Source organism: Coffea arabica, chromosome 11c, assembly GCF_036785885.1.
Source record: "Coffea arabica cultivar ET-39 chromosome 11c, Coffea Arabica ET-39 HiFi, whole genome shotgun sequence".
Classification (NCBI taxonomy): Eukaryota; Viridiplantae; Streptophyta; class Magnoliopsida; order Gentianales; family Rubiaceae; genus Coffea; species Coffea arabica.
This window is the reverse complement of record NC_092330.1, coordinates 11,749,844-11,759,543: the sequence shown is the minus strand read 5'-3', so window position 1 is coordinate 11,759,543 and position 9,700 is coordinate 11,749,844.

Genomic DNA, 9,700 nt, shown 5'->3' with positions numbered 1-9,700 from the left:
ACTCTCCACGGGTTTGTATCATGGTGTAGATGATTTGCTTGTATCCTTCTTGGCCTTCAATATCCCTATGCACTCCATGTTGGTCTTGGACCATTCGAACAAGGCCTTGGTGGGATTCCTTGAAGAACTTGGATCGTACACGTGTGACTGGGCCCAATGGAACTCGGACCAGCTCATTGCGTGGGCCCAGATCCATACACACGTCACTGATACGGTCCTCCATCAACTCGTTTCGAGACACGTAGCACGCTTGCCCAAGGATCTAGCGAGGTGGTCCAACGCTTGGATTGTGGAACCTAGAATCAGGCGGGATGATAAGATTCAATTATAGGCATTAGAACGATGACTCCAAAGAGGTGATTACTCGAATGGATAGGTCGGTAGAACAGTTTAGGATGAGACGCAATATTGCTTACAACCCATGCCAAAGCAAGTGAAAGGGCTCGAATATCTCTTAACAAGAAGAATCGACATTAATCAAATTGTATTGATCCAACTTGTGTCCAAAACCCTTGGAAAGCAAGCCCATTCATAGGCTAGAGGTTTCTAAAACCCTAAAGGAGCAGTCGGCCATCTTGGTTTCTAGATTGGCCGACCATGCTTCTATTACGCAGTTAATCTAACCCTAAGCAACAATAAGGCCTAAAGATCCAGCTCGGCCCAATCACTTGGAGGCCCGCTTGACTCTCCACGGGTTTGGATCATGGTGTAGATGATTTGCTTCTATCGTTCTTGCACTTCAATATCCCTATGGACTCCATGTTGGTCTTGGACCATTCGAACAAGGCCTTGGTGGGATTCCTTGAAGAACTTGGATCGTACACGTGTGACTGGGCCCAATGGAACTCGGACCAGCTCATTGCGTGGGCCCAGATCCATACACACGTCACTGATACGGTCCTCCATCAACTCGTTTCGAGACACGTAGCACGCTTGCCCAAGGATCTAGCGAGGTGGTCCAACGCTTGGATTGCGGAACCTAGAATCAGGCGGGATGATAAGATTCAATTATAGGCATTAGAACGATGACTCCAAAGAGGTGATTACTCGAATGGATAGGTCGGTAGAACAGTTTAGGATGAGACGCAATATTGCTTACAACCCATGCCAAAGCAAGTGAAAGGGCTCGAATATCTCTTAACAAGAAGAATCGACATTAATCAAATTGTATTGATCCAACTTGTGTCCAAAACCCTTGGAAAGCAAGCCCTTTCATAGGCTAGAGGTTTCTAAAACCCTAAAGGAGCAGTCGGCCATCTTGGTTTCTAGATTGGCCGACCATGCTTCTATTACGCAGTTAATCTAACCCTAAGCAACATTAAGGCCTAAAGATCCAGCTCGGCCCAATCACTTGGAGGCCCGCTTGACTCTCCACGGGTTTGGATCATGGTGTAGATGATTTGCTTCTATCGTTCTTGCACTTCAATATCCCTATGGACTCCATGTTGGTCTTGGACCATTCGAACAAGGCCTTGGTGGGATTCCTTGAAGAACTTGGATCGTACACGTGTGACTGGGCCCAATGGAACTCGGACCAGATCATTGCGTGGGCCCAGATCCATACACATGTCACTGATACGGTCCTCCATCAACTCGTTTCGAGACACGTAGCACGCTTGCCCAAGGATCTAGCGAGGTGGTCCAACGCTGGGATTGCGGAACCTAGAATCAGGCGGGATGATAAGATTCAATTATAGGCGTCAGAACGATGACTCCACAGAGGTGATTACTCGAATGGATAGGTCGGTAGAACAATCTAGGACGGTACGCAATATTAAATACAACCCTTGCCGAAGCAAGTGAAAAGGCTCGATTATCTCTTAACAAGAAGAATCGACATAAATCAAATTGTATTGATCCAACTTGTGTCCAAAACCCTTGGAAAGGAAGCCCTTTCATAGGCTAGAGGTTTCTAAAACCCTAAAGGAGCAGTCGGCCATCTTGGTGTCTAGATTGGCCGACCCATGCTTCTATTACGCAGTTAAGCTAACCCTAAGCAACATTAAGGCCTAAAGATCCAACTCGGCCCAATCACTTGGAGGCCCGCTTGACTCTCCACGGGTTTGTATCATGGTGTAGATGATTTGCTTGTATCCTTCTTGGCCTTCAATATCCCTATGCACTCCATGTTGGTCTTGGACCATTCGAACAAGGCCTTGGTGGGATTCCTTGAAGAACTTGGATCGTACACGTGTGACTGGGCCCAATGGAACTCGGACCAGCTCATTGCGTGGGCCCAGATCCATACACACGTCACTGATACGGTCCTCCATCAACTCGTTTCGAGGCACGTAGCACGCTTGCCCAAGGATCTAGCGAGGTGGTCCAACGCTTGGATTGTGGAACCTAGAATCAGGAGGGATGATAAGATTGAATTATAGGCATTAGAACGATGACTCCAAATAGGTGATTACTCGAATGGATAGGTCGGTAGAACAGTTTAGGATGAGATGCAATATTGCTTATAACCCCTGCCAAAGCAAGTGAAAGGGCTCGAATATCTCTTAACAAGAAGAATCGACATTAATCAAATTGTATTGATCCAACTTGTGTCCAAAACCCTTCCAAAGCAAGCCCTTTTATAGGCAAGAGGTTTCTAAAACCCTAAAGGAGCAGTCGGCCATCTTGGTGTCTAGATTGGCCGACCATGCTTCTATTACGCAGTTAATCTAACCCTAAGCAACATTAAGGCCTAAAGATCCAGCTCGGCCCAATCACTTGGAGGCCCGCTTGACTCTCCACGGGTTTGGATCATGGTGTAGATGATTTGCTTCTATCGTTCTTGCACTTCAATATCCCTATGGACTCCATGTTGGTCTTGGACCATTCGAACAAGGCCTTGGTGGGATTCCTTGAAGAACTTGGATCGTACACGTGTGACTGGGCCCAATGGAACTCGGACCAGCTCATTGCGTGGGCCCAGATCCATACACACGTCACTGATACGGTCCTCCATCAACTCGTTTCGAGACACGTAGCACGCTTGCCCAAGGATCTAGCGAGGTGGTCCAACGCTTGGATTGCGGAACCTAGAATCAGGCGGGATGATAAGATTCAATTATAGGCATTAGAACGATGACTCCAAAGAGGTGATTACTCGAATGGATAGGTCGGTAGAACAGTTTAGGATGAGACGCAATATTGCTTACAACCCATGCCAAAGCAAGTGAAAGGGCTCGAATATCTCTTAACAAGAAGAATCGACATTAATCAAATTGTATTGATCCAACTTGTGTCCAAAACCCTTGGAAAGCAAGCCCTTTCATAGGCTAGAGGTTTCTAAAACCCTAAAGGAGCAGTCGGCCATCTTGGTTTCTAGATTGGCCGACCATGCTTCTATTACGCAGTTAATCTAACCCTAAGCAACATTAAGGCCTAAAGATCCAGCTCGGCCCAATCACTTGGAGGCCCGCTTGACTCTCCACGGGTTTGGATCATGGTGTAGATGATTTGCTTCTATCGTTCTTGCACTTCAATATCCCTATGGACTCCATGTTGGTCTTGGACCATTCGAACAAGGCCTTGGTGGGATTCCTTGAAGAACTTGGATCGTACACGTGTGACTGGGCCCAATGGAACTCGGACCAGCTCATTGCGTGGGCCCAGATCCATACACACGTCACTGATACGGTCCTCCATCAACTCGTTTCGAGACACGTAGCACGCTTGCCCAAGGATCTAGCGAGGTGGTCCAACGCTTGGATTGCGGAACCTAGAATCAGGCGGGATGATAAGATTCAATTATAGGCATTAGAACGATGACTCCAAAGAGGTGATTACTCGAATGGATAGGTCGGTAGAACAGTTTAGGATGAGACGCAATATTGCTTACAACCCATGCCAAAGCAAGTGAAAGGGCTCGAATATCTCTTAACAAGAAGAATCGACATTAATCAAATTGTATTGATCCAACTTGTGTCCAAAACCCTTGGAAAGCAAGCCCTTTCATAGGCTAGAGGTTTCTAAAACCCTAAAGGAGCAGTCGGCCATCTTGGTTTCTAGATTGGCCGACCATGCTTCTATTACGCAGTTAATCTAACCCTAAGCAACATTAAGGCCTAAAGATCCAGCTCGGCCCAATCACTTGGAGGCCCGCTTGACTCTCCACGGGTTTGGATCATGGTGTAGATGATTTGCTTCTATCGTTCTTGCACTTCAATATCCCTATGGACTCCATGTTGGTCTTGGACCATTCGAACAAGGCCTTGGTGGGATTCCTTGAAGAACTTGGATCGTACACGTGTGACTGGGCCCAATGGAACTCGGACCAGATCATTGCGTGGGCCCAGATCCATACACATGTCACTGATACGGTCCTCCATCAACTCGTTTCGAGACACGTAGCACGCTTGCCCAAGGATCTAGCGAGGTGGTCCAACGCTGGGATTGCGGAACCTAGAATCAGGCGGGATGATAAGATTCAATTATAGGCGTCAGAACGATGACTCCACAGAGGTGATTACTCGAATGGATAGGTCGGTAGAACAATCTAGGACGGTACGCAATATTAAATACAACCCTTGCCGAAGCAAGTGAAAAGGCTCGATTATCTCTTAACAAGAAGAATCGACATAAATCAAATTGTATTGATCCAACTTGTGTCCAAAACCCTTGGAAAGGAAGCCCTTTCATAGGCTAGAGGTTTCTAAAACCCTAAAGGAGCAGTCGGCCATCTTGGTGTCTAGATTGGCCGACCCATGCTTCTATTACGCAGTTAAGCTAACCCTAAGCAACATTAAGGCCTAAAGATCCAACTCGGCCCAATCACTTGGAGGCCCGCTTGACTCTCCACGGGTTTGTATCATGGTGTAGATGATTTGCTTGTATCCTTCTTGGCCTTCAATATCCCTATGCACTCCATGTTGGTCTTGGACCATTCGAACAAGGCCTTGGTGGGATTCCTTGAAGAACTTGGATCGTACACGTGTGACTGGGCCCAATGGAACTCGGACCAGCTCATTGCGTGGGCCCAGATCCATACACACGTCACTGATACGGTCCTCCATCAACTCGTTTCGAGACACGTAGCACGCTTGCCCAAGGATCTAGCGAGGTGGTCCAACGCTTGGATTGTGGAACCTAGAATCAGGCGGGATGATAAGATTCAATTATAGGCATTAGAACGATGACTCCAAAGAGGTGATTACTCGAATGGATAGGTCGGTAGAACAGTTTAGGATGAGACGCAATATTGCTTACAACCCATGCCAAAGCAAGTGAAAGGGCTCGAATATCTCTTAACAAGAAGAATCGACATTAATCAAATTGTATTGATCCAACTTGTGTCCAAAACCCTTGGAAAGCAAGCCCATTCATAGGCTAGAGGTTTCTAAAACCCTAAAGGAGCAGTCGGCCATCTTGGTTTCTAGATTGGCCGACCATGCTTCTATTACGCAGTTAATCTAACCCTAAGCAACAATAAGGCCTAAAGATCCAGCTCGGCCCAATCACTTGGAGGCCCGCTTGACTCTCCACGGGTTTGGATCATGGTGTAGATGATTTGCTTCTATCGTTCTTGCACTTCAATATCCCTATGGACTCCATGTTGGTCTTGGACCATTCGAACAAGGCCTTGGTGGGATTCCTTGAAGAACTTGGATCGTACACGTGTGACTGGGCCCAATGGAACTCGGACCAGCTCATTGCGTGGGCCCAGATCCATACACACGTCACTGATACGGTCCTCCATCAACTCGTTTCGAGACACGTAGCACGCTTGCCCAAGGATCTAGCGAGGTGGTCCAACGCTTGGATTGCGGAACCTAGAATCAGGCGGGATGATAAGATTCAATTATAGGCATTAGAACGATGACTCCAAAGAGGTGATTACTCGAATGGATAGGTCGGTAGAACAGTTTAGGATGAGACGCAATATTGCTTACAACCCATGCCAAAGCAAGTGAAAGGGCTCGAATATCTCTTAACAAGAAGAATCGACATTAATCAAATTGTATTGATCCAACTTGTGTCCAAAACCCTTGGAAAGGAAGCCCTTTCATAGGCTAGAGGTTTCTAAAACCCTAAAGGAGCAGTCGGCCATCTTGGTGTCTAGATTGGCCGACCCATGCTTCTATTACGCAGTTAAGCTAACCCTAAGCAACATTAAGGCCTAAAGATCCAACTCGGCCCAATCACTTGGAGGCCCGCTTGACTCTCCACGGGTTTGTATCATGGTGTAGATGATTTGCTTGTATCCTTCTTGGCCTTCAATATCCCTATGCACTCCATGTTGGTCTTGGACCATTCGAACAAGGCCTTGGTGGGATTCCTTGAAGAACTTGGATCGTACACGTGTGACTGGGCCCAATGGAACTCGGACCAGCTCATTGCGTGGGCCCAGATCCATACACACGTCACTGATACGGTCCTCCATCAACTCGTTTCGAGGCACGTAGCACGCTTGCCCAAGGATCTAGCGAGGTGGTCCAACGCTTGGATTGTGGAACCTAGAATCAGGAGGGATGATAAGATTGAATTATAGGCATTAGAACGATGACTCCAAATAGGTGATTACTCGAATGGATAGGTCGGTAGAACAGTTTAGGATGAGATGCAATATTGCTTATAACCCATGCCAAAGCAAGTGAAAGGGCTCGAATATCTCTTAACAAGAAGAATCGACATTAATCAAATTGTATTGATCCAACTTGTGTCCAAAACCCTTCCAAAGCAAGCCCTTTTATAGGCAAGAGGTTTCTAAAACCCTAAAGGAGCAGTCGGCCATCTTGGTGTCTAGATTGGCCGACCATGCTTCTATTACGCAGTTAATCTAACCCTAAGCAACATTAAGGCCTAAAGATCCAGCTCGGCCCAATCACTTGGAGGCCCGCTTGACTCTCCACGGGTTTGGATCATGGTGTAGATGATTTGCTTCTATCGTTCTTGCACTTCAATATCCCTATGGACTCCATGTTGGTCTTGGACCATTCGAACAAGGCCTTGGTGGGATTCCTTGAAGAACTTGGATCGTACACGTGTGACTGGGCCCAATGGAACTCGGACCAGCTCATTGCGTGGGCCCAGATCCATACACACGTCACTGATACGGTCCTCCATCAACTCGTTTCGAGACACGTAGCACGCTTGCCCAAGGATCTAGCGAGGTGGTCCAACGCTTGGATTGCGGAACCTAGAATCAGGCGGGATGATAAGATTCAATTATAGGCATTAGAACGATGACTCCAAAGAGGTGATTACTCGAATGGATAGGTCGGTAGAACAGTTTAGGATGAGACGCAATATTGCTTACAACCCATGCCAAAGCAAGTGAAAGGGCTCGAATATCTCTTAACAAGAAGAATCGACATTAATCAAATTGTATTGATCCAACTTGTGTCCAAAACCCTTGGAAAGCAAGCCCTTTCATAGGCTAGAGGTTTCTAAAACCCTAAAGGAGCAGTCGGCCATCTTGGTTTCTAGATTGGCCGACCATGCTTCTATTACGCAGTTAATCTAACCCTAAGCAACATTAAGGCCTAAAGATCCAGCTCGGCCCAATCACTTGGAGGCCCGCTTGACTCTCCACGGGTTTGGATCATGGTGTAGATGATTTGCTTCTATCGTTCTTGCACTTCAATATCCCTATGGACTCCATGTTGGTCTTGGACCATTCGAACAAGGCCTTGGTGGGATTCCTTGAAGAACTTGGATCGTACACGTGTGACTGGGCCCAATGGAACTCGGACCAGATCATTGCGTGGGCCCAGATCCATACACATGTCACTGATACGGTCCTCCATCAACTCGTTTCGAGACACGTAGCACGCTTGCCCAAGGATCTAGCGAGGTGGTCCAACGCTGGGATTGCGGAACCTAGAATCAGGCGGGATGATAAGATTCAATTATAGGCGTCAGAACGATGACTCCACAGAGGTGATTACTCGAATGGATAGGTCGGTAGAACAATCTAGGACGGTACGCAATATTAAATACAACCCTTGCCGAAGCAAGTGAAAAGGCTCGATTATCTCTTAACAAGAAGAATCGACATAAATCAAATTGTATTGATCCAACTTGTGTCCAAAACCCTTGGAAAGGAAGCCCTTTCATAGGCTAGAGGTTTCTAAAACCCTAAAGGAGCAGTCGGCCATCTTGGTGTCTAGATTGGCCGACCCATGCTTCTATTACGCAGTTAAGCTAACCCTAAGCAACATTAAGGCCTAAAGATCCAACTCGGCCCAATCACTTGGAGGCCCGCTTGACTCTCCACGGGTTTGTATCATGGTGTAGATGATTTGCTTGTATCCTTCTTGGCCTTCAATATCCCTATGCACTCCATGTTGGTCTTGGACCATTCGAACAAGGCCTTGGTGGGATTCCTTGAAGAACTTGGATCGTACACGTGTGACTGGGCCCAATGGAACTCGGACCAGCTCATTGCGTGGGCCCAGATCCATACACACGTCACTGATACGGTCCTCCATCAACTCGTTTCGAGACACGTAGCACGCTTGCCCAAGGATCTAGCGAGGTGGTCCAACGCTTGGATTGTGGAACCTAGAATCAGGCGGGATGATAAGATTCAATTATAGGCATTAGAACGATGACTCCAAAGAGGTGATTACTCGAATGGATAGGTCGGTAGAACAGTTTAGGATGAGACGCAATATTGCTTACAACCCATGCCAAAGCAAGTGAAAGGGCTCGAATATCTCTTAACAAGAAGAATCGACATTAATCAAATTGTATTGATCCAACTTGTGTCCAAAACCCTTGGAAAGCAAGCCCATTCATAGGCTAGAGGTTTCTAAAACCCTAAAGGAGCAGTCGGCCATCTTGGTTTCTAGATTGGCCGACCATGCTTCTATTACGCAGTTAATCTAACCCTAAGCAACAATAAGGCCTAAAGATCCAGCTCGGCCCAATCACTTGGAGGCCCGCTTGACTCTCCACGGGTTTGGATCATGGTGTAGATGATTTGCTTCTATCGTTCTTGCACTTCAATATCCCTATGGACTCCATGTTGGTCTTGGACCATTCGAACAAGGCCTTGGTGGGATTCCTTGAAGAACTTGGATCGTACACGTGTGACTGGGCCCAATGGAACTCGGACCAGCTCATTGCGTGGGCCCAGATCCATACACACGTCACTGATACGGTCCTCCATCAACTCGTTTCGAGACACGTAGCACGCTTGCCCAAGGATCTAGCGAGGTGGTCCAACGCTGGGATTGCGGAACCTAGAATCAGGCGGGATGATAAGATTCAATTATAGGCGTTAGAACGATGACTCCACAGAGGTGATTACTCGAATGGATAGGTCGGTAGAACAATCTAGGACGGTACGCAATATTAAATACAACCCTTGCCAAAGCAAGTGAAAAGGCTCGATTATCTCTTAACAAGAAGAATCGACATAAATCAAATTGTATTGATCCAACTTGTGTCCAAAACCCTTGGAAAGGAAGCCCTTTCATAGGCTAGAGGTTTCTAAAACCCTAAAGGAGCAGTCGGCCATCTTGGTGTCTAGATTGGCCGACCCATGCTTCTATTACGCAGTTAAGCTAACCCTAAGCAACATTAAGGCCTAAAGATCCAACTCGGCCCAATCACTTGGAGGCCCGCTTGACTCTCCACGGGTTTGTATCATGGTGTAGATGATTTGCTTGTATCCTTCTTGGCCTTCAATATCCCTATGCACTCCATGTTGGTCTTGGACCATTCGAACAAGGCCTTGGTGGGATTCCTTGAAGAACTTGGA